This window comes from Lissotriton helveticus, chromosome 7, assembly GCF_964261635.1.
Source record: "Lissotriton helveticus chromosome 7, aLisHel1.1, whole genome shotgun sequence".
Lineage (NCBI taxonomy): Eukaryota > Metazoa > Chordata > Amphibia > Caudata > Salamandridae > Lissotriton > Lissotriton helveticus.
The window spans coordinates 1,523,395,878-1,523,421,068 of record NC_136068.1 but is presented as its reverse complement, the minus strand read 5'-3'; the positions used below and the strand labels follow the sequence as shown (position 1 = coordinate 1,523,421,068).

The 25,191-nt window shown below is 41.1% G+C and overlaps 1 protein-coding gene across 4 annotated transcripts in view; it reads left to right on the top strand.

Annotated features, from left to right (window-relative positions):
• The window catches only part of LOC144767519 (outer dynein arm-docking complex subunit 1-like), a 650,935-nt gene that overhangs the window by 282,948 nt on the left and 342,796 nt on the right, over nucleotides 1-25,191 (top strand). The window contains exon 1 of one of the 4 annotated variants that reach the window (XM_078650943.1): nucleotides 20,485-20,503. The exons of the other annotated variants lie outside the window; for them this stretch is intronic. The gene's annotated coding sequence lies outside the window, so the exon portion shown is untranslated. Of the gene's footprint in view, nucleotides 1-20,484; nucleotides 20,504-25,191 lie in introns of those variants that run through there. 4 annotated transcript variants of the gene reach the window in all.

The following is a 25,191-nucleotide window of genomic DNA, read 5'->3' as shown; positions in this document are numbered from 1 at the left end:
AAGGTCTTATAATGTAATATGGGAAAAATGACATCAGAGACACTGAAATGCCTTATAGAGAAGCATACACCATTATGTCCTTGTCATAAATTTGCAAACCATTACTTTTCCCCAAAAACGATTTTCAAATCATAATTTGAAAACACTGCACATGTGGAAATGACTTAAAATGTCCTTAATTCAAAATTTGCTATTCCTTATTTTGCGATTGCACTGAAGGATTTGCAAATTTTGCGATTCCTTAAATGCAATGTATCAAACAAAAAATATGTAAAAAATGATATTAAGGATTTGGAAACTACCACCAACTTCTAGTTTGTGGTAATTTGCGAATTCTTTTCAAAAAGCATTTTTTTTCCAAAAAACGAAAGGTCCCATATGACGCCCATACATGCCCTTAGGGCATGTATGTGTGCCATATGCCCCCAAATTTCTTTTTCAGGGGTGCAGCAGGGTGTTCTTGAGATACCCCTGCACGCTTGAAAAAATTCCTATTTTGTGATGAGCTAATTGCTAATCGCAAATTGCAACCTTCATTCCTATGAGCCTCCTAGCCCATGGAAATGAATGGGTAATTTGCAATTAGCAATTTGCTCATTGCAAATTAGGAATGGTAAAGAATTGCTATTTATTCCTTAAAATTTGCTATTTAGGAAATGCAAAATAGTTTGATGGTACATATGGTGGTTCATCTGTAACAAGATAAGAAGCTTAGGGATACATTTATGATGACTGGCGCAATAAAGTGGACATTACTTACTTCATTGGTAGGCCTTTACATGTATTATCTCCTCTGTATTCTTCATCAAGCGTAACTTTAATCTGCAATCCTGAGTAGGCCTCACCTTAAACAAACCTTTGGATAGGCCACACCTTATTGTCATCCTGGATTAATCATTTAAAATGCTAGGGACAGATTTATGATAGGTGTATGCCTCTTTTGTGCCACTGTGCGTCACTTTTATGATGCAGCGGCGGTGCTAATTTGCAATTAGCAATTTGCTCATTGCAAATTAGGAATGGTAAAGAATTGCTATTTATTCCTTAAAATTTGCTATTTAGGAAATGCAAAATAGTTTGATGGTACATATGGTGGTTCATCTGTAACAAGATAAGAAGCTTAGGGATACATTTATGATGACTGGCGCAATAAAGTGCACATTACTTACTTCATTGGTAGGCCTTTACATGTATTATCTCCTCTGTATTCTTCATCAAGCGTAACTTTAATCTGCAATCCTGAGTAGGCCTCACCTTAAACAAACCTCTGGATAGGCCACACCTTATCGTCATCCTGGATTAATCATTTAAAATGCTAGGGACAGATTTATGATAGGTGTATGCTTCTTTTGTGCCACTGTGCGTCACTTTTATGATGCAGCAGCGGTGCAAAAGATTTGCTATGAGGCGACAAAATTACAAATTGATGCATTTAGGCAGATATGTCATGGTGTAAAAAAAACGTACCACATGAAACCGATGCAGCAGTGATGCAAAAGATGCACCATGTCGCAAGACAGGCCTCACTTGGGGCCATATGTATCAAGCTAATTAGCATTCGCAAAGATCAAAATTCTACGAATTTCGGCCTTTGCGAATGTTAATTAGACAAATGGTATGTATCAAACAAGTTTGATGCAAAATAAGGAGTAGCAAAATTTGCTATTCCTTATTTTGCAATTGCACTGAAGGATTTGCAAATTTTGTGATTACTTAAATGCAATGTATCAAACAAAAAATATGTAAAAAAATGACATTAAGGATTTGGAAACTACCACCAACTTCTAGTTGGTGGTAATTTGTGAATTCTTTTCAAAAAGCTTTTTTTCCAAAAAACAAAAGGTCCCATATGACGCCCATACATGCCCTTAGGGCATGTATGTGCGCCATATGCCCCCAAATTTCTTTTTCAGGGGGTGCAGCAGGGTGTTCTTGAGACACCCCTGCACCCTTGGAAAAATTCCTAATTTGCGATGAGCAAATTGCTAATCGCAAATTGCAGCTTCATTCCTATGGGCCTCCTGCTGCATGGAAATGAATGGGTAATTTGTAATTAGCAAATAGGTCATCGCAAACTAGGAATGGTAATGAATCGCTATTTATTCCTTAAAGTTCGCTATTTAGGAAATGGAAAAAACTTTGATGATACATATGGCGGTTCATCTCCAACAAGATAAGAAGCTTAGGGATAGATTTATGATGACTGGTGCATCACCAGGGATGTGTCAGTCATCCTGCGCCGCTGTTCCGCCACCCATGGTGTGCTGCATTTACAATGCGGGGCATCATGGGGCAAAAATGGCACAGATGCGTGACGTATCTGTGCTGTAAAGGTAGTGATTGCTGGAGTTGTATCGCAAGTGCGATGCAGCTCAAGCAAGGCTCAGGGGTGCCCCATCTCCACAATGTTGCGTCAAGACCTATGCCTGCTTAAAGCAGGCGCAGGGTTTTGACGAAGCTTTCTCCTATCTAATTGTAAATACGGCACAACATGAGTGGCAGAGTAGTGGTGCACGTTAACTGGTGCATGCCTGGGGATGTGCCATTTAACATAAATCTGCCCCTTTACATTTAAGTATGTGCAGGACACACAGAGTCGGTGAGGCTTATCCAAGGTTAAGAAGAGATGAGTCCTGTTCACTGAAAATTTAGACATAGTCTTCACCTGCTCAGCATTGCTGGACATGGCTAAATAATAGCTGCAAAATATTACTCTTGTTAAACAATTTTACTATTATAATCTCTGGGATTTGTCTCTTACTCTGCAACATCTCATTGTTGTTATCTTTCTTTAAAGATAAAGACAACATCAACATGAGCGACAATCTGCAATCAGTTGATTTTGACCTCATCATTGAACTTGTAATTGAAACATCAGTGGATGTTGATCCTTTGGATGATTTAAATCCTGAGGATGAAGAAGAGCGTGATGAGGATGCAGATTTGTCCGAATTATATGACATAGGGTGGGAAGCTGACCTGCTTGAGCCTATGGAAATATAAACATTTATTTTTAAAATTTATAATTAATAAAAAGTAAAAATGTAAACCGTTTAATTTAAAAATAAAGACACCTTCAAAAACAGGTTGTGTAGTGTCTTCAATAAAATATTAAAATATGCTCATAAAATTAGATCAGATTCACATATAAAATAGCACAGGTAACATAAATATAAATGTCATTTCTTTTCTGCTATTTCTGTATTGTAAATTTGCCAACGACTAAAAAATCTTCTAATTAAAATGTCAAGTAGTGTGTTAAGTTTTTGATCACTGTTATTGATTTACTGTTTGGTAATAATGGTTAATAACATTTTTTATTATATTTTACCACAGATTCAACTGCAGATCATTTCAAGATTTCACCATGCCAACAATAGAAAGACAGAGAAAGGCTGCAAAACGTCAAAGACAGCAGGTGAAAGAAAATAAGCAGCAGTCCTCTAACAAAAAGATTTGTCAAGTCACGAAGAAAGCACCGGGTAAGAGCACAAAATATTTCATAAGAAATATGTGTAGTAAAAAAAATATTACTACAGAAAATGTTTCAGTCCATAAAACGAGAAGGAATTCAAATGGAAAGGAAAGGCCAATCAAAAATGTTACTGCTAGAGCAAGAGATAACTCTGTGCATGATAGTAGAAGGAAACAACAGTTTAGGGAGATTCGTAAACGAATGTTCTGCAACAGGATAATTGGCAATTTGTTAAAAAATATTAAGAAAGGTCAACAGAAACTGGTTTTTTATAAGAGAAAAAAAAAAGTTGGGAAAGTTATTGATCAGGCATTTGAAATTAAACGTAAGTTATTTATTTTGATAATCAATAGAATTAGGAAGCTAAACAAGGCAATTTATGATTTCAAAAGAAATAGTAGATGGAAGAGAATAGTTAATCGTAGTAATTTTTGTGAAGTTTTTTCTGGAGAATGGATGCATAGTTCAAGCTGTGAGGCATTTTTTAATGAGGAGAGTTATTTCCAGGATAATGATTTGGTGCATGCAGTTGACACCAGTGGTCGTGCTTATGAAGTGAAAGATGGTTGTCCAGTTGAAAAAGAAAAACTTGTGACAACAGAGACAGAAGAGGTGTTAGGTAATGAGGTTTTAGGAAGACGTGCTAAGGGTCCTGTCTACACCTGGAAGTGTAGTAGTATTTGTAGTGTGCGACAGGATTCCATCAATTTGCTTTGTGATTTTGTACGGTCATTTAATATGAAAAGTTTGAAGCAGAAAATAAGGTTGTTGCAAGAATTAGATCCTTGCAGAGTGAGAGAAGTGACAGGTTTGCATGGTCATTCACTGGCTTGTCTTTCCAGGAGAGTATGCCAGAGTGTTTTTCATCATTTCAGGATGCTAGCAGTGCATCATAATAAAGTGAGGAAATTAGTTAGAATGTTGTATTATGCTAAGAGTCCAGCAATTATGCTTAAACAATTATGCGCTGCTCTTTTGCATGGTTCTGAAGTAGATGTGAAGAATATTTGTGAAGAAATTGAGTTTTGTTACTTTGGAAGTAAAGAGGAGAATGTTGAAATTGACCAAGAAGAAGAGGGTAATGTGGAAGATAGTGTACAGGTTTCCAGTACAGATAATTTCCAGAGGGAAATTGCCACGTTTGAGGTGAAATCAAGTGAGAGGCCAAATTTCACTTGTGTGTGTTGTCGACGCACTTATTATAAGAATCAGACTAAGTTAGTGGATTTATATGCAAAAAGTGAAAGGGAAAATAATAGTGAATGGAAGGATTTCGCAACATACTTGATGGTAGAAAATTGTTTTGATTTGGGATTGGATCAACGTGTGTGTACTTATTGTTGTTGCAAATTAAATCAAAACCAGATGCCTGCTAGAGCAGTTCATAATAATCTGGAATTGGTTGAGATTCCTTCTGAATTGAAGGATTTAAATACTTATGAATCTATTTTGATTCAAAGTATCCATCCCTTTCAGGCTATTGTAAGAATGGAGCCAAAGACAGGGAAATTGCCTCCATCAGATTTACAGAGAGGATTAAAGGGAAGAGTTGTTTATTTGCCTCTAGATTTGAAGAAAAACATTAACACAATTGGAGTAGAAAAAGTGGAAGAGGAACCTCTGGTTATCTTAGTTAATGGGGTTCCGACAAAGAATAAGAAAATATGGCAAGATTTAGTAGATGTTAGGAAAGTTAAAAAGGCAACATTGTATTTGAAAAAAAATAATAAATACTATAAGAATGTATATGTTGCAGAAGAGGAAGTAAGTGAGGAAGAGGATAGCGATTTGTGTGCTGGTCAAATTGAGAAAGTAGAACCCTCTACTAGTGAAGAAATATATGAACATTATAGTGTTCATCCTTTGCATTCCAAGGAAGTCATGGGGAATGCTATTGAGTTTTTTCAAATGAAACAAGCCAAAGGGAGTCCCATTAGTGTTTGGGAGGAAAGTTTGGAAGCTCGGTGTTTCCCACAGCTTTTTCCAACAGGTCAGGGAGGAAGATATGATGAGCGACCTCATCAAATTCCTGCTTCTGAATACCGGACTTTGCGATTGTATGCAGGAGATGCTAGGTTTCGACAATGCATTCCTTATTTGTTTCATCTCCTGTTTGAAAGCGATCTGTCTGGACTGTCATATGCAGTGAACCACATCTTGAAAAGTGGTATACACATGCAAAACATCTCGGCAAGTGACTTTATGGATAAAGTCAATGTCCAAGACAGTATTTTGGATTCTCACCTGATTAATCTCATGGCGTGTCAGCGTGGTACTAATGAGTACTGGTACCGTCGTCATGGTGATTTAAAATGTATGCTGAGGAACTTAGGTACTCCCACATGGTTCCTCACTCTGAGCTGTGCCGAGTATGGCTGGGAAGACTTACTTGAATTTCTACGAGAGGCAAATGCTAACGTAGATAACATCGAATTCAAGACACCCGGAGAACTGTGCTCTTTTGATCCAGTCAATGTATGTAGGTACTTCAATCATAGATTTGAAGCTATGATGTCTTTCATCATGAATAAGAAGAATCCACCTCTTGGAGAGGTGTTGGATTTCTTCTGGAGAAAGGAGTACCAAGCAAGAGGTGCTCCTCATATACATATGTTGCTGTGGATCAAGGATGCACCTAAATTTGGAACGGATCCAGAAGACTCAGTGATGAGTTTCATCCAACAGTATTCTACGTGTGCTGTTCCAAACGCAAAGGAGAAGAAAAGCCTAAGAGAAAAAGTTCTGCGTTTCCAAAGCCATCGATGTGGAAAGTACTGCCGTCGTAAATTCAGAAACAAGGACAAGTTCTACACCAAATGTCGTTTCGGCTTTCCACGACCGGTGATTTCTAAAGGAAGAGTAAACAGTTTGATGTCTTCGCTGCGACACAATGTCATGAAGAAATCACCTAAAAACACATACAATTTGAAGAGGAACGAAGAGTCCAAGTACATCAATGACTACAACCCGGTGATTTTGTCCATGTGGAATGCTAACATGGATATACAGTTTGTGGCTGATAATTGTATGGCTGTGGCTCGGTATGTGACGTCTTACATCACCAAAAAAGAGAAGACAGAATTGAAGGATATGTGGGAGGACATTTCCCATGAAAAGAGCCTCAGCAAGAAGTTGTACAGTTTCAGTCTGAAGATGTTGTCGCATCGAGAAATCGGAGCGTACGAATGTTCTGACCGGTTGTCTTCAGCAAGTCTCTATGCCAAGTCCAGGAGTATCGTTTGGGCGAGTCTTGGTCTTGCTGCAACGCGTAATCGAGTTCTCAAACCTGTCCGGGAAATTGAATATTTGGCGGAAAAGGAGCCAAACAGTACCGACATTTTGAAGACCAACATGTTGGATACATATTATCCAAATCGAAGCATTCACCTTGAGAATGTTTGTCTGTATGAGGTTCTTCAAAATTACATATTCAAGAGGAACATCAAAGAAGATACTGAGAAAGGAGTGTATGCTGTAATAGGAAGTGAGGGATGTCTGGTCAAGCAAAGAAAATGCCACTTGGTAAACCATCGAAAATTGAGTGGCGAATCTCCTGAAAAAAAGGAGTTTTTCTATTTAGCACTTTTGCAACTTTTCAAGCCTTGGCGTGCAGAAGAGGAACTGCTTGGAGATTTTCTCTGTTACGAAGACTCTTTCAATGCCGCCAAGGAGACCATAGAATGTCCTGCTTTTCCCAAATATGTAGAAATGTTGAATGCGGAAATTGAGCAGGAAGCAACGATTGCAGCCGAGATTGCCAGAGACAGTTCTCAGGACAGTCAGAGTTCTGCTTCATTGAGTCAGGATCCACTAGGAGGACCTGTTATCGAAAATGAAGCTGCCACTGCTATGAATGAAGTGGAAAGAGCCATGGCACATGCTCAGGAGGATGCGGTTAACTTAGAAGAGTTGGAAAGACAACTCAACGTTGAGCAGAGGAAAATATATGACGAAGTTACCAACCAAATTGATCATGGATTAAGTCATGATAAGAAAGAGTGCTCATGTACGTCGTTGAAGCCTGTCCGACTGTACGTGAGTGGAGAAGCGGGAACTGGAAAAAGTTTCCTCATTAAAGCAATTTCATGCTATTTGCAGGAAAGGACAGAGTCATCGCTGTCTTGTGTTGTCACTGCTCCAACTGGACTGGCAGCACATAATATTAAAGGGATTACTTTACATCGTTTACTGATGCTGCCAGTGGAGCATGACAACAAATTACAATATCACAAGCTATCTGGAGATGCTTGTTTTGAAGTTTCAAGAATCTTGAGAAAAATGAAACTTCTTATCATTGACGAAGTAAGCATGGTTTCCAATGTCATGCTTGCCTTTGTGCACTTGAGAATGCAAGAAGTTCTCAAAACAGAGTGTGATGTGTTATTTGGTGGCAAACACATCATTGTTTTTGGAGATCTTCTGCAGCTGACACCAGTGAAAGGGCAACCTGTGTTCAAAATGCTCACGCATGAAGATACCAGGAAGTGCCTAGGCAGCATTGGCAACGTCAATATATGGTTAAACTTCAATTATGCTGAACTGCATGAAAATATGCGTCAGGCGAAGGATGAAGTTTACAAGACTATTCTACAAGATGTTAGAATTGGAAAAGTGACCGAGCATGGGAAAGAAGCTTTACATGCACGATTACTGTCAAATTTATATCCAGAACAAGATGTTGTGCCTGAGAATATTTTTCAGAAAATTACTGAGAAGAAATCTGGAATATGTTTGATGCCAACTCTTGCAGAATGTGCCAAATTTAACAACAAAATGTTGCATTTAGAAAAGCAAGAGATTGTGAAACTGGAAGCTATTGACAGAGTAGAGCATATGGGATCAACAATTATTTTGTCTGAGAATCTGAAAACAAAATTGGATTCATTAGAGAAGAGTATATCTAAAACTGCAGGTTTTGAAAAGACTCTGAATGTGTGCTTGAACTGCCGTATAATTTTAAGAAGGAATTTACATGTTGAAAGAGGTCTGGTAAATGGATCAATGGGTAATGTTGTTGATTTTGTGAAATACAGAAATAGAGATGGAATTGAATTTTTAAAAATTAAATTTGATGGCATTGAGGAAGTACAGCTAATTGCTCGTTGTTCTGCTAGATTTTTGCTTGTAAAAGACTTATATGTTCGCCGTAAGCAGTTTCTTGTTTGCTTGGCATTTGCGGTGACAATCCATAAATCGCAAGGTTTAAGTGTAGACAGTGCATTGGTGAATATAGGCAGTTCTGTGTTCAAGGAGGGTATGGCATATGTGGCATTGTCACGAGTTAGAACTTTATCGGGATTGTACTTGATTGAGTGTGATGTCACAAACATTTGTGCTGATCTAGATTGTGTTAAGGAATACAATAGGTTAAGAAGAGAGTATGCGCCACATTTGCCTCAGTATCCTTTGTTTGAGAAACGTGTGGTAGGCCGGAAACGAAGAAATGTGACCAATACTGGGGAGGTTGTAGCAAAAAGACGAAAAGTCGATGAACCTAAAATTACAAGCAGAAACAAAAAGGATTCTGTTGAAGATGTTGTTGGTTTTCAATTTGAAAACAGTTCTGGTGTCAACTGCTATGCTAATGTAGTGGTTAATGTTTTGTTTTCTCTAGAAAATGTAAAAGAAGAGATTGTGGTCAATTCTGATCAAAGATTTTGCAGTTTGTTAAATTCTGTGTTAGAGAAATGTAGCACTGATAGAAGAAACATAGAAAGTGTGTCTGAAATTCGAAATCTGTTAGACAGATGTTCAGGCCAAACACAATTCTCTCAAAATATTCAGCAAGATTGTCAGGAGTTTTTAATGTATATGCTTGATGTATTACATGCTGAAGGTGTAGATGTAGATCAGCTGTTTGGGCTTTCTTATCAATGGCAGCATGACTGCGAGAACTGTATGGTATCAAGTACTACTAGTGTAGACTCAGAAAGATTTATATATTTAACTTTGCCAGACAGTAAATCAGTCTCCTTTAATAAGCTAGTAAAAGCAGCTGATCACAACATGGAGTGTAGCCAATGTAAATCTGAAATGATGTCCACATTATTTATACGAACATATGGCCAGTATGTCATTTTAATGTTCCAACGATGTAGGCCTGATGGAACAAAATTGACAACTTTAATTAAAAATTTTGTAGCTTCGCAGTTGTCAATATCAGGAAGGACTTTTGTAACTGCAGCAATTATATATCATGACGGCCCTTCAATAACATCATGTGTATAAGTCTGAAGCACACCCTTTTCTGTTATCCACAAGTTCATGTTATCCAATTTTTCCGTTTGGCGTGCAAAAACTCTTGTTGCGCTCCGTTCCAAATGCGCCTATGCAAAGTAAATGCGAAATTGCAACACACAGTTTCTGTGTCACCGAAGAGTTGCACAGCCTGCTACATGTTTGTGATCAAATTATCCACGTACTCGAGAATGTACTCAAATTCATCTTATTTTATTGCAAAGTTTATCCAGACACGTCAGGTCCAACAAGTTTTCATATTTTCACGCATATTGATTGCACAAGAATTGCCCGTCCGGGCCTATTCATAGGCACGTAAATCAACTTAATTCCTTGTCATATTTAATCTTCACCCAATGCATTTCGGTCGTATTAAAAACCTTCATCAGGGGTATCTACAAAGATTAAAAAATGTATACATCAGTCCTGCATGTTTAACAACTGACTAAACTCCAACCGATCACTCTGTTTTTTATTTCCCATATACTAATTCATACTTCTACCCTCGTGCGTCTCAAATTAATTGCCTTCCATTTTCCCCACAAAATCAAAATGTGAAACACTCATGAAAATCTATAGCCTCCCCACAATATTCAACCCTGTGAACTCCCTGTGGCCCTTCAATAACATCAGGACATTACACAGCTTATTTAAAGTCTAGAAATGGCTGGTCATTCTGCAATGATTCTGTTTTAATTTAAAAAAAAAAATTGCCGTATGACCTTAAAAACTCTTACCTGGTGTTTTTAAAACCAAAATTTTAGGGAAATAATCTCGGGATGTGCTCTGTGGAATTTCAAGAAGTTCTAATGGCTCCTACACAATTTGGCCTTGAGGATAAGTGTAGTTCAGAGACATAACTTCTAACCATAGGACTGGACGTAATGGAGAAATACGTGCACTTTGAATGAGTTCAGAAAAACTGTTTCTTTTTATAAGCTAATTGAAGCAGCCAATCAAAACATGGAGTAGAGGGAATGTAAGTCTGCAATGCTGTCTACTGTTTTACATTGCTTTGTGATTAAAAGTGATGTAGAGAATTAAATAATTGTAGTAGTCATAGAGGTAGTGTAAGTCTGCTTCATAGTAAGCAGTATCAGTGTCATAGGAAATGTAGAACATGACTGAGCAAGAAGGGGAAGATATTACTATTCCAGGATTGTGAAAATGATCTTCAACATTTTAATTCTGAAAGTTGCGGAAATGCCAAATGACGGGATTGGCTTACAAGAAATCCAAGAGTTATAAATGGCTCTGACCAGATTTGGCCTTGTGGAAACTTGTGGTAGAGAGCAAGAAGTCATTTATTGCATGTAACGTGTTTTTAAAAACGATGGAGATTTTCTTTCAGAAAGTGGCGGGCTGAAAGTAATAACAGCACAAAAGAGTGTAAGCTGTTCATAGGACATCCTTGGACGTCATGGAAAGTAAGTTAACTTTAAGGAGTTCTGAATTTTGATTTCTTATGTTGTATGGGTTTTTTAAACACAATCATTTTGATTGTGTTTTTTTTTCCCCGCTGTTATATGATGAATACCTTCAAGTCACTGTTTTTAGTGAATTTTGATACATTCTGAGAACAGCAAAAATAAACCATTTAACATGTATAATTAATTCTGTACTGTTTGCATTTATGATGTATATGTAGAACTGTGTAGGAGGCATGGAGAAGGTGAGGCTTCTGTAAGTGTCAAAGTTGTTGCATGCAGTGCTGCACTTCTGCGTATTCTTTCATATGCTAGACTACATCTGCACAATGAGATACCTAAGCAAAGGAAACACAAGTGATGTGATTGTGAAATGAGCAAAATAAATTGCACGTATTTCAATTACATCACCTGTGTTTCCTATCATTACGAATCACATTGTGCAGATCAAGTTTAGGTCTGTCCAGGGAAACATAGGAGGTTTGGACTTTGTTGAAGAGTGCAGTGGACATGACTCACTTCATTGGTAGACCTTCACATGTATTATCTCCTCTGTACTCTTCAACAAGTGTAAATCTCATCTGCAACCCTGAGTAGGCCTCACCTCAAACAAACCTCTGGATAGTAGACATCTTATTGGCATCCTGAAGCAATTATTTAAAATTTTAGTGTCTTGCGACACTTTTCTGAAACAACAGCAATGCAAAAGATGCACCATGTTTTAAGATAGGCCTCACTTCATCTGCATCAAGATACTGTTAGTTTAAAATGTATATCTTTAGGACTGTGTAGGGGGCCTGGAGAAGCAGAAGCTTCTGTAAGTGTCAAAGTTGTTGAAAAACTGTTTGTCCTTCAATCTTTTCCCTTGTCTTTTCTAATTTTTAAATACATGTTTTAATATTTTTCAAATGTTTGTTCTCTCTTTCACAGATTGAAAGTATAAAAACAAAAAGTGAGTAATTTAACGACAATTATAAGGTAAATACTTTGTACTCTTTTCGTTACATTTCTATCACATTTAACTACTATTAGTTCCACTGCTTCATTTCTTTAACCCTCAGTTTCCTGCCTTTGCCACTTCCCTCATTCCTTTCTCTATTACCTACTTACTCAACTCCTTCCACTCTTTTTCTCAGTCCCTCTCTTCTCATAGTTCCTCACTCTTGTTCACTCACTCCGTCTCTATTACTCTTAGTGTCTTTGACTGATCACTCTATCACTACTTGTTCATAATGCTTTCTCTGTGTAGTTGAAGCACACTAAGGGGAATATTATGAACACAGCCAATAAAATTATTGCTCTTTTTATTGGCAGAAAACTGGTGCAAAAGTGGTTTTAGCGGCAGTTTTCTGCCACAAAAGCAGCTTTAGCGACACATTTCTGCCAATAAAAGCTGCAAAACTTTTATTGCCTATGTTGATGATATGGCTCTATGTTACTTACATTTCTTTGCTGTTTCAATTAATCTTTTTCTGTTATTTTTTGTTTTCTGTTTTCTATTTTTTCTCTCTGTTATTCCTCATGTTTTAATCTTATTTTGAACATTCACTCACATTCTCCAAGAAACTCTTCTTTGTTAATGTTATACTCTCTTTTTTTTTCTTTCACTTCGTTATCTATTTTGTTTTTCACAATTATACCCTCTTCTGTCTTTTCTTCAGTAAATAGATCTATTAAACAGTATCTCTTCTTTACTCCCTATAGCTGTCTTTCTTTTAACATCACTCTCTGTTTACTTTCCTTATACTTACACTTTTTTTTTTTTTTTTTTTTTTTTTGGTTAGCTCCCGGTCCGCGTACCGGGAAGCTAACCCGGGAGCGAACCAAAAGAAATAGAGCTTGCCAGAGTGCTAAACATTCTAGCAATTTTTTTTGAAAGGGAAGGTAGTTCTGAAAAGAACTTTTTTTTAAATATTTTTGTTGTTTTATATTTTTTTTTATTTTTTTTTTATTTTTTGTTTTTTTTGTATTTTTTGAACGATTTTATATTTTTTTTGGTTTTTTTTGGGGGGGGGGGAAACAACAAAAAACAGGCGTTGAAAAGGGCTCAACAGGAGCAAAAAAAAATTACTGGGGGCGGTTAGGGCAATCATGGTGTTCATACGCCAGGTTGAGTGCATTGATGCTCATGTTGCCACAAGCTAATAATGCACGACAGTGCATACATAAGTGAATCATGTGCCCAAAATTTTCTTGAATATTTGGCACAGTTTCCCGTGCCTCTTCTGGTGTTAGAGAAATCGGTATTGTTGGTCTGGCCACAGGAGTTGGTCTTGGATTGTCCTGCATATCCCTTATTTCCGCCCGGCTGTAATTTAGTGGATGCTTCCTTGTCATGTGCCTGTGCATTGTGTGATTTCCATAGCTATATTTTTTGTCCGTCCCTCTGGACAATTGTTCTTTGCATATGAGGCAGGTGACATACCTCGCATTGACTTTTTTTTGGCCAGGAGGGATCGAATAAAACTGCCAGATGAAACTGGCTTTCTTTCTGGAAACCCGGGGCAACTCTTCTAAGAACTGTGGTTCTTCTCCCTCCTCATCCATTTCTTCATCTTCCTCCTCAGTGTTGGTAATGACCTGGGGAGGTGGTCCTCTCTTCCCATGAGGAGGTGGAGGTGGTGGTGGGGGTGCACCAGCTGAAGCAACCAATGAAGCCATTTTCCAACAAGCAAAATAGGTCTTCCTCTCACAATGATGAAAGTCAGAGTGAGGAAAGAAGGAGGGGTTTTCATCATTTGGGAAAAACAATACTTCTCAACCAATGAAAAGTGTTATTTTTAGGTCACCTGACCTAGCCTTCCATCATTATGAAACCAAAAGTGAAATGAACCAATGAAAAGTTTTATTAACAAGCCACATGACCTCTCACGCTCATGTTACGCGCTGCGGAACGCTCCCCGGTTAGCTTCCGGGTCGCTCCGCTTCGCGCCTCGGTCCGCGCCCCGGGACACTTCCGGGTGCGCTAACGCGATACGTCACAAGACGCATTTCGCGGCAACGCGATACGTCGCGCTTTCGCGACGCGCCGCGGATCGCTTCCGGGGAGCTGCGTTTCGCGCCTCGGTCCGCGCCCCGGGGCACTTCCGGGTGCGCTAACGCAGTACGTCATAAGACGCATTACGCGGCAACGCGATACCGTCACTATGTTTATTTCTTACCGGTTCGCGGACCGGGTCGCGGCATCAATTTGAGCTAACGGAAAGCTTCCCGGTTCGCGGACCGGGAGCGAAACAAAAAAAATATTTAAAAAAAATTATTAATAAACATATAAAATATATTTTTGTATTTAAAGAAGAATACATTTTACAGCTGTAGATATTAGCTTTTAAAAAACCAATGAAATTCACTGAAAAAACCATAGGTTATAGACCATATATAGTTAGGAATTTGCATTTACAAAACCTTGAAAATTCACTGAAAAAACCATAGGTTATACACCATATATAGTTAGGAATTAGCATTTAAAAACCTTATTTTACTCACACAAAACCATTGAAATTCCATATATAGTTAGTTGTACTAACTATATATCACGCACCCGCAATCCACTGCTGATCATGTCACATATTACATCATTCATGACATGGTCAGTGACATCACTGATGACATCACTGAAGACATCTCAAATGACATCACTGATGACATCACTGAAGACATCTCAAATGACATCACTGATGACATCACTGATGACATCTCAAATGACATCACTGATGACATCACTGATAAAATCTCATTTGACATTACTGATCACATCACTGATGACATCATTCATGTGATAATACGATGAACCTCTTCAGACTCTAATATAACCTTAGATACACTCAGTGTAAACAGACACTCACAGACTGTCACTCATCCATGGAGTTACTTACACACCTAGTCAGTCATGCAAAGAATCAATCACAGCTCCATTTTCACAACTATACAGTTATACACACCTTACTTATTCAAACATATACTAAAACATATTTACTCACTTATACAATCCTGGATACAAGAGCACAATGATCCATACAGCCACTCACACATTCACTGGCTCTTATGCACAGTTATTTATATATGTCAACTCTCACATGTACTGTATTTTACATATGTACTTACTTTGACATGTAGCACTGAGATATCTATTCACTCACCAATACAGTCATGCACACAGTCAACCACCCATACAGCTGTTTCCACATGCACTTTTGAACCCATACATCTATGCACAGAGTCATACACCTCCCAGCCACCCACACACACTCTCAGTCTCCCATACAAATGCTTGGGCAACCAATCAATAACCCATATAGTTACTCATATAGCTACTGATCAACACATGCAGCAGTTTACAGAACAACAGACATAATGATGCACAAATTAAGACAGTTTAGTCACTAACCCATGCACTCAGTGAGACACATTTAACCACTCACTCATACAGTCAGTCATGCACCTACTAAATCCTTCATCCAGACACTTATACATCCACTCATTCTTCAATATGTAAGACATATTTTAACTTTACAGAAAAATACAGTCACTGGATGTTGTCATCAGTGATGTCATCAGTGATGTCATTTGAGATGTCATCAGTGATGTCATCAGTGATGTCACTGACCATGTCATGAATGATGTAATATGTGACATGATCAGCAGTGGATTGCGGGTGCGTGATATATAGTTAGTACAACTAACTATATATGGAATTTCAATGGTTTTGTGTGAGTAAAATAAGGTTTTTAAATGCTAATTCCTAACTATATATGGTGTATAACCTATGGTTTTTTCAGTGAATATATATATAGTTCTGTCTGATTAGGGCAGCCTTCTGTACCTAATCAATTTCATATTTCAGGCAGTGATGCCTAGACACAATCATTTATTTATACTAAAACATTGCCATCCCTACGTAGTAGTGCTTGTCAATGTCCCACCACTGAAGGCTAATCAGATTGAGACCCACCAGGCCCTAAAGAGTCTCCACTGGTTAAAAACAAACAGACCACTTCCAATAGGTGTGGATGGATTAATTCTCAGTGTCCGCAGGGTAGGTTGGGTGGAACAGGGCAAGAAGCGACTGGAGGGAGACTGTATCATCATTAATTTCCAGGATAATAGAGTGGCGAAGATAATTTGTGCCCAAAACCAAGAGGTGGATGGTCCTGGTGTCAGAGCAGTGGATTTGACTTACTTTTACCCTAGGCCTGCTGTTAACTTTTTTAGGCCTGTCACTAGGGAGACTTCATACGGCCCTAGTGGAGGCCCAGGTTGTTCTGTGACGCCCCACTTCTATCCCCAAGCTGGGTGGCCGGAGACTACTTGGGTCTCCAGGGGCTATTGACTTAAGGGCAAGGGTGGGACGGTGGAGGGGGAGTTGAGAGAGTCTTCACCCTCTACCATAGTGCAGCCCTTATCCCCAACCCCAGTCAAAACCCATTCCATACTACTCGATGTCGGGGGTATAGTAGAGACCCATGAAACTACTGGCGTATGTGGGATATCGGTGGACCTGCAAGAGGCGGCCCCCTGTCATGACCTTGTATCAGGTAGCGTCCCAGCTGTGACGGACCCAGTCTTTAAGGTCTTCAGCTGGAACGTTGCTGGAATTTCAAGGAAGCTGACACTGCCCGACTGGAATGCATTGGTGGAAGAACATTCCATATGCATTTTCCAGGAGACATGGAGCACGGAGCCCACCCATAAGGTGGGTTACTCGGCCTATTCTATCCCAGCAGTATGCTCAGAATCGGGGAGGGGACGCCCTTCTGGTGGCCTCCTCATCCGGGTCGCTGCTTCATTGAATTGTAGGATAGTGGAGCACCAGACCGGTTGCATGGACCTCCTTAATATTATTTTGAAGGACTCCAGGGGCCGTGCCATTTAAATATTTACAATATTTATGCACGAGGCACAAAGGGGGGAAGGCAGTCCCCAACAATTGCAATTCTGGAGGGCCTCTTAAGATCAACTCCATACAAGGCATGCACCCTGGTCGCTGGTGATGTTAATTGTACGTTCGAGCCCTTAGGATCGGACGTCTCCCTGGACCGAGACGAAGAGGATGTTAGGAGGGGGATTCCCGCTCTAGAGATAGCTCCCATCAAGAGGTGGACAGAGGTAGCCTTGCAGGTGTTTACCCTAAGTATGGAGTTCAACCTGAGGGCCCTAAACGGGAGGTCAGAATCGGACAAGGGGGGGGCCCACACTTACAACAGGCCCAATCACACATCAAGAATTGACTGCATCTTGCTTGATGTGTGTTTGTGGAACTCGGTGAGGGACATGGTTGTGGTCCCCTCAGTAGAGAGCGACCACAACCTACTCGCCCTCACTCTAGTCTCCTGGTGGTTAGCCGGCAGGGGAGGCTCTGCTCCCTCCTCCACAGTAGACCTGGGCGAGTCGCATGTATCACTTTGTGGGAGACGAATGAAGTGGACGAAACTCGCCCTCTCTGTGGAGAGGGTTGCAGCAATAACCCATCTCCTAGCCCAAGCACAATTAAATCTGGGGACCACTACGGGAGGGGTGGGGGCGGCCTGTGGGGTTTTTTGTGACCTTACCGAGGCCCTAACTAATCTGTTCACTGCTCACCCAAGTAGATCAGGGACCAATGAAAGGCAAGTGAAAGTCAAGGGATGGTACACCCACACATGTAGGGTGATGAAGACCAGACTGGTAGAGGCAGTCAAATCCAAATCGCAAATTAAGATCAGGGAGGCCAGAAAGACTTACTCTAGGACCCTCCAAATTGCTAAGAATGAATGGGAGGAAAAGTTCTGGGCGGACCTACTGGTTGCCAGTAAAAGTAAGGACGCAAGAGGGTTTTGGAATCTGGTGGGCTCCCGCAACAGACCCGACGAGACCCTAAGGACATGTAACATCCCTCCCCAGAGCTGGTCAAAACACTTTGGGGCCTTATACTCATTGGTAGAAGGGCCCCTAAGTGACCCAGCCGCATTCACCCTCTCGCTAGGGGATGTCACTCTTGACCTTTTTACGGCACGGGAGGTAGAGAAGGTTATCAAGTGGGTGGCACCACGGAAAGCTGCAGGACTGGATGGGCTTCCTGGAGACCTTTTGCGTGCATATCCACCTGACTGGGGCATTGTTATTTCTGCGCTTCTAAATGACATCTTGAAGGGTGGCCCAGTACCAGACTCATGGAGAGGGGCGATGGTCGTTCCCATTTATAAAAAGGGTTGCAGAGATAGCCCAGGGAATTATAGGCCAATTAGCCTGATTGATTCCACACAAAAAGTTGCAGGAAAGGCAATTCTGGGAAGGATTCTCCACTGGGTTGACGAGAATAGAGTGCTATCTGATTTCCAGGCTGGATTCCGCTCAGGAATGGGCACCATTGAGCAGGTCTTCAGGCTAGCACTCTTAAACTGGAAGGTTGTGGAACTAGGCAAGGGCAGTCTTTATTTGGCCTTTATTGACCTAAAGACTGCCTTTGACCTGGTCCCTAGGGAGGAACTTTGGAGGGTACTACAGGGCCTGGGGCTGCCCCCCTACATTTTGTCCCTACTCATTAAACTTCATACCAGCAACTATGCCCAGGTCCGCTGGGGGAAAAATGGGGAAACAACGGATAGGATTCCGGTTAGTAGGGGTGTCAGACAGGGTTGCGTGTTGGCTCCCACACTCTTCTCGCTGTATGTCAACGGTGTGGTTGAGCATCTCCAGCAAGAACCAGCGGACGCACCCTGTCTCGGGGGAGTACGGATTCCTACTCTGCTGTTTGCAGATGATACTCTCCTTATTTCAAAGTCTCCCCAGGGGCTCCAGAAGCTATTGACCCGCATCCAGGATTTTTGTTCATCCAGATGACTGGTAATCAATGTGGACAAAACGAAATACCTGATTTTGCACCCTCCAAGGAAACTAGGACGCCCGCCTGTTTTGAACACAGTCGCCTTGGAGAAAGTTTCAGAATTTGATTACCTGGGGTTACGCATAACTGACAATATGAGTTGGTCCTCCCATATTGACAAGATGGTCCTGAATCACAAAAAGGTAGGGGGTGCTCTGCTTAGGGAATTTCGAGCATCACCCAAACATTTCGTGAGACCTGCAATCGAGATCTACAAGGCCAGAGGCGTAACATCAGCATTGTATGGGGCAGAGTTGTGGGGCCACAGCAATTTGGAGTCCCTATCCAAGGCTGAGAGCAAGTTTTTGAAGGACCTCCTAGCTCTCCCCTCGAGCACCCCGACAGTCCCGGTGCTCTTGGATGTGGGTTGCAAGAGCATCAAAGACCAGGCTCGCCTTCGTCCACTGCTCTTATGGTCCCGCATATGGAGGGTCCCGGAGTTAAAATCTTATGCTGACGGCTTGGCGGAGGTAATGAGCATGGGAGGCTGGGCCAAGATAAAGTGGTTGAGGGACACCAAAAATCTTTTGGGGGAGCTGGGCCTGGGGGACTGTTGGACTACAAAATCTGCTCCACCAAAGGCTGTCCTCAAAAAACTCTACTGGGACTGGGTCTCTGGCCAACTTATTGGGAACTCAAACCACTGTAACTCGACTGCAGTATTTTTGAAAATAAAGGATGTGGTAGTCTATGAACCCTACCTGGACTTAATCACCTTGCCAATAGATAGGGCTCTGTACTTTAAGCTCAGGGTAGGCACCCTCCCGATCGGGGCCTTTGTGTCAAAATGGAAATCCAGTGCTCAATTATCGCCCTTCTGTGCCCTTTGTCCATCTAGGCTTGAAACGGTAGCACACATTTTCTTTGAGTGCCCGGACTATATTAATCCTAGGAGATATTGGCTTAAACCTCTATTTAGATGCCTGGGAACACGTAGGCATTTGGTCGCATTACGAATTGTATTGTCCGATACCTCCCCTTGCATTGTTTGTGGTGTCTCCAAATTCTTAAAACGTTCATGGTTGATTCGCAGCAAGAGATTGTCAATTTCAATTTAATTCATTTTTTAGCTAATTTATTCAGGGTTAAATCCTATTTTATTGTCCTAATATCTAAATGTCGACATATCTATTTATTTTTTTGAAATGCTGTTTTTATATGTATGTATGCTTTCAAGATATCTTGCATATCGAATAAAAGCTTTTCAACCAACCAACTAAAACATTTGTTACCACATAAAGGAAATAACTAGGTATTAGAAAAATATTTATTTACAAAACATAGACAAGGTTTTGAAAATAATATGTAGAATTTTTTAAATTATTTTAAAAATGCATGTTAAACATATTCAAGTTTTAAAATATATAATAGTTGATTTAAAGATAAATCTATAAATAAGTGCACTGACGTCTTTCTTTTCAAACTAATTTTTGCTGTTTTTCTTTTGTTTAGTTTCCGGGCCATTGTGGAGCAGGCTAAAAGATCGCAGACGGCTTATTGCAAGTAAGCAAAGTCTTTTGAAAATATTGTTTATTTTGGGGCTTTTATTTAATTAATGTAGGGCTACTGCAAGGAATTTGTCTTGTCTTTTTTGGGAGAGAGATACAGTTAGTGGATTGTTTGCATGTTGTGTTTTTCTAGGTGTGGCTATGCAATATTTAAAGATGGTAAAGCAACATAGTAGGTTGAAGTTTAAATATAAACAATTTTAATGAATTTATGAAATAACGTTTTTCATTTCCCATTTTGTAAACTTTCATTTGGTCAGGTGATCATAAAAGTGCGATAAGCTGTACAGTACATGATGAATTCAATTTAAAAAGGTGGTAAAATTAATACATTTGCACGATACAGGAACAATTATTGGGGTTTAAGGTAATACCAAGTGGCAACCAACATTATCAGTCCATCCTCCCTGTTGTGCTAATAAAACCAGTAACACCAACAATCTCTACAAAACCTTAAAGTGGGCTAAACAGAGTCCACTATGCTGTCTAAGTTCTTCAGATGACGAATCCGAAAAAATCCAGGAGTGCTTTCGCAGATTAAATATTAAAAACACCTCCAAATATATTACACAGTTGATACAATGTAAGTCAAATGCTTTAAGACTTTTACACTTTCCTCCTGATATGACCCCACATTCTAGAGACTGAGCACGCAAACAGGGGTCTTGGATCTAATCTAACATTTCGCAATGCTTCATCATAATTACAAATTCCTAACTCCTTACATATCGGTTTTAGCCATTTTTCTCCTGGGAGCGCATAAGATGGACAAGCAAACAGTATGTGTGCAGTTGGTTCAATGAAACTAAAATAAAATTTGGGTTGCGGTGCCAGGTGCTTTTGAACTAATTCAAGGGAAGTGTTGCAAATCTAAACTGGATGTATAATTTCCTGTTGTTGGGTATCTGAATGATGTCTAATAGCTCTCCAGGGATCTAACCAAGTCCATAAACTCCAAAATTAGCCTTCCCCAAGATGTATTATTGAGTTCAGTTTGTAGTGCCCAATCCTAGTACTGAGATTTCTGAAGATATTTGGGAGGGGGGCATAGAAGACCCTGTAACCCAATATCTGCCAATTGTTGCTTCATGTTAATTATCCAGTCTACCTTATTGTACTTGTCACGGCAGCTGACTTCCTTAGGAGCATTGGCATAGGAAAGCAGTTCAGGAGTAGATCAGATTCTCCTCAAGCATATCACCGGGCCTAATTTTGCCTTGTCTACGATGGATTTCCTGCCCATATCCAGCCTTAGAGGATGGAGTGGTGCACTCTGTGGTAACGACACTTTACTCCTCAAGAACTTGTGCTCGGATCGGGACAGGTCATTCATTCTATCAAATCTCCACAGTTGGGCCACATATAGGGCAGAACTCACCACTTTAGAATCGTAAATCTGGAGGACAGAGGCAACGGGTTTGGTGAAGGATGTTCTTTTCCCAGGGCCCCAACTATTTGCTTGAGCTTGAGTCATCTTGGTCCCGTGAGGTTTCCAGGTCATATCTTCAGATGATTTTATGGCCAGTTAATAGAAGGTACTGACCCTTTCAAGTGGTACACCGCCAAGAGTCGGTCTCCCTTTATAGGATTTGTGAGGATTTATCTTCATGAACTTAGGTTTTGATATATTAATCTCTAGGCTTCGAATATCTCAAATGTATTTGAACTTGTTTAAAAGCAACTGGAGCCCCCATTGTGTTTTTGACATGAACAAAATGTTGTCTGAAAACAAAAGGGTCACAATTTGTTCTCTCTCCAGCATGGGTGCGTCCGCTGGAATCCAAGATAAAATCTGAACTACATTGTTCAAAAAGAGAGAAAAAAGTGTTGGTGTCAGTACTCACCCTTGACGTACGCCCCTGCTGACTCTGATTGACTCAGTGAGCTGGCCTTGCTCGCAGTTTAGCATTGTGTAATGACCTGCGTGTCATGTTTTCATGCGATGCATTGTGAATCATAAGGGTTCCTTATTCTAGAGTGTTTATCTAGTTTGAGTTGCTCTAGAACACCCATGAGTCAGTTGCTACTGGCGCTGCGTGGGTAGGACGTTTTCACCTTGCAGACGCTTATCTACAAATAAAGAAGATCCTGTTAACCTGTTTGTGCATGCTACCATCCTGCTGTATCACACTGGCGACGATCTGGCGAAAAGAAAAAGGAGAAAACGCCCTACCCACGCAGCGCCAGTAGCAACTGACTCATGGGTGTTTTAGACCAACTCAAAATAGATAAACACGCTAGAATGAGGAACCTTTAGGCCTCACAATGCATCGCATGAAAACATGACACACAGGTCATTACACACCTTTCCCCTTTACATAAGAGAAGCACAGGGAGAGAGGGTACAGCAATCTCAGAAGAAAACTAAACATCAATGCAAACAAAGTCGCGTAACATTGCTGGAATTCTTCCAGTAAGAGAACTCCTGTGCAGTGAAGGTACACTTTTGGAAGGTTCCTCTGGAACTACAATCTCGGTTTGTACAAAGATAGAGTACATTTTTACTATCTGAGCACAAACTACTAAAGCCTGCAAACCAAGATGCAGTGAAAGCAGTTAATGTGCAACAGAACAAATGTGTCAAGCAAAACACTTTATAGCAAAGCAGGGTTTCTTACTCTTATATGTGAAGGGCTATCTTACTCTGGAATCCCAAGGGCGGGATATTACTTGCCTCCGAGTCCTTAATAGAATTGACATGTTACGTTATGATAGCTAGGACATTTTTCATTCTCTGTCAGGACTGGAGGCGAGGATTATGCTAGTTTAAAGTTGCTCACCACGCGGTGAGCCATGTCCAGCACTGGCTTGAATCAAAACCTTTTAAAGGTAGAGTCCGAAGACCAATCTGCCGCGTTGAGGATATCCTCCAAATGTGCACCCAAGCTAAATGCCTTAGAGGCCATTGCACCTCGTGCCGAATGGGCCCAAAAGTCTCGAAGGCTAATTCCAGCCTCCAGGGCGAAACGCCTCAGTCATTTCTTCATATGCCTTGAGGCATCTGACAGCACACAATTTAGGGGGTCCGGGAATTCTGTGTAAGTGGTAACTCTAGTGTGGCACTACGTTCTTCTGTGGAGAGTGAACGTCACTCCATTAGGGGTGAACATCCTGCTTGTGATGTCCAATGCCCTTACATCTGAGACACAGCGGCAGGAGATGAGGCAAAGGAGCATAGCCAGCTTAGCAGACAACTCCTTCCTAGAGGTAAACCGGTTTGGTTGCAAGGAGCAAAAGAAGTTGAGAACTTGGTTCACATCCGAAAGGACAGAGAAGCGAGTCTCCGGAGGTAGAGAGAGCCCGATACCCCATGGCAATCGGCAAACTAGGGGATGTTGGCCCACCGTCACCTCAATAGTCAGTACACGGCTGGATGAAATGGCCGACCAAATGGTGTTCATTGATCTGTAGGACCATGCCACTAGAAGCTAGCTGTGCTAGGAAGTTCAGAACCTGCTCTACATCTGGGGGATTAAGACACCGCCGCATACACCAACTGGACCATCTTCCCCAAGCAAATCTTTATCTTTTGACAGTACTGTCTGCCCAAGCCTTTGACATGAAGGGTTCAGCCGCTTGCGAAAGGCCTATGACCTCTCATCGTCCCCTGTAATCTGCCACGCCATGAGCCACAATGTGTTCCCTTGTCGGGACTCAAGAGGAGAGTTGGAAATTGGGGGAGTAGGATTGGAGAATCCCAGGAAAGTTCCAGAAGAACTTGAAACCAAACTTGCGCCCTCCAAAGGGGAGTAAGCATGACCAACTCCACCCGCTGTTGCCAGACCTGCGCGGACATCCTCATGACAATTGCGAAGGGGGGAAAAGTGTACCCCTTCTCTTGGCTCCAGCCCTGGAGGAAGGCATCCATGGCCACTACCAGTGGGTCCGGCCTCAAGCTGAAGAAGTGGGGCACCTGATGGTCCTGTCTCGAGGCAAACAGGTCCCCTGGGAATGGACCCCAGCAGTCATTCAACACCGCAAACATTTCCAGGTCGAGCTTCCAGAGACTGTAATCCCTGAAGTTGCGGGACTGGAAGTCCATCACCTGGTTCTCCCGTCTGGGCAAGTACTCTGCTGTGACCGATACCTGACGGTTCAGGCAATACTGCCAGAAACTCACGGTGAGGTCCGAGAATAATTTGGACCGAGTGCCCCCTAAGTGGATGATCTTGCAGACCTCTGAGATGTTGTCCATCTTCAGAAGGATGCATGACTGACAGAATCTCTCGTCCAACAGCGATGGCAAAGGAACCTGCTAGTAGGTCAAAAAAGTTGATATGCAATTTTCGTTCTTCTGGACGGACACCACAAACCTCCCTAGAGAAAGTGCAGCATCTGGCACTACAGCCTGTCCTGCTGGTGTCGGATTCTATGACCAGATCTGGTGCTGATCTGAAAATTGCACGGCCGATCCAGGCCTCCACGTGGTCTTACCACCACTGGATCTCCTCTCGAGCCTTGTCAGACAAAAAAACCTTGTGTTAGTAGGGGCACCATCTGCGAAGGTAGGACCCCTTCAGGTGCTGCAGAGCCTGATAGTGGAGTGGTCCCGGGAAGATGGCCTGAATCGATGCAGAGAGGAGGCCCACTACCCAAGCCAGCTGTCGGAGAGACACCTGGTGTCTGGTGAGGGTACGCCTCAGCTCGTACCGTATCTTCAACACTTTCCTGGATGGGAGGCTT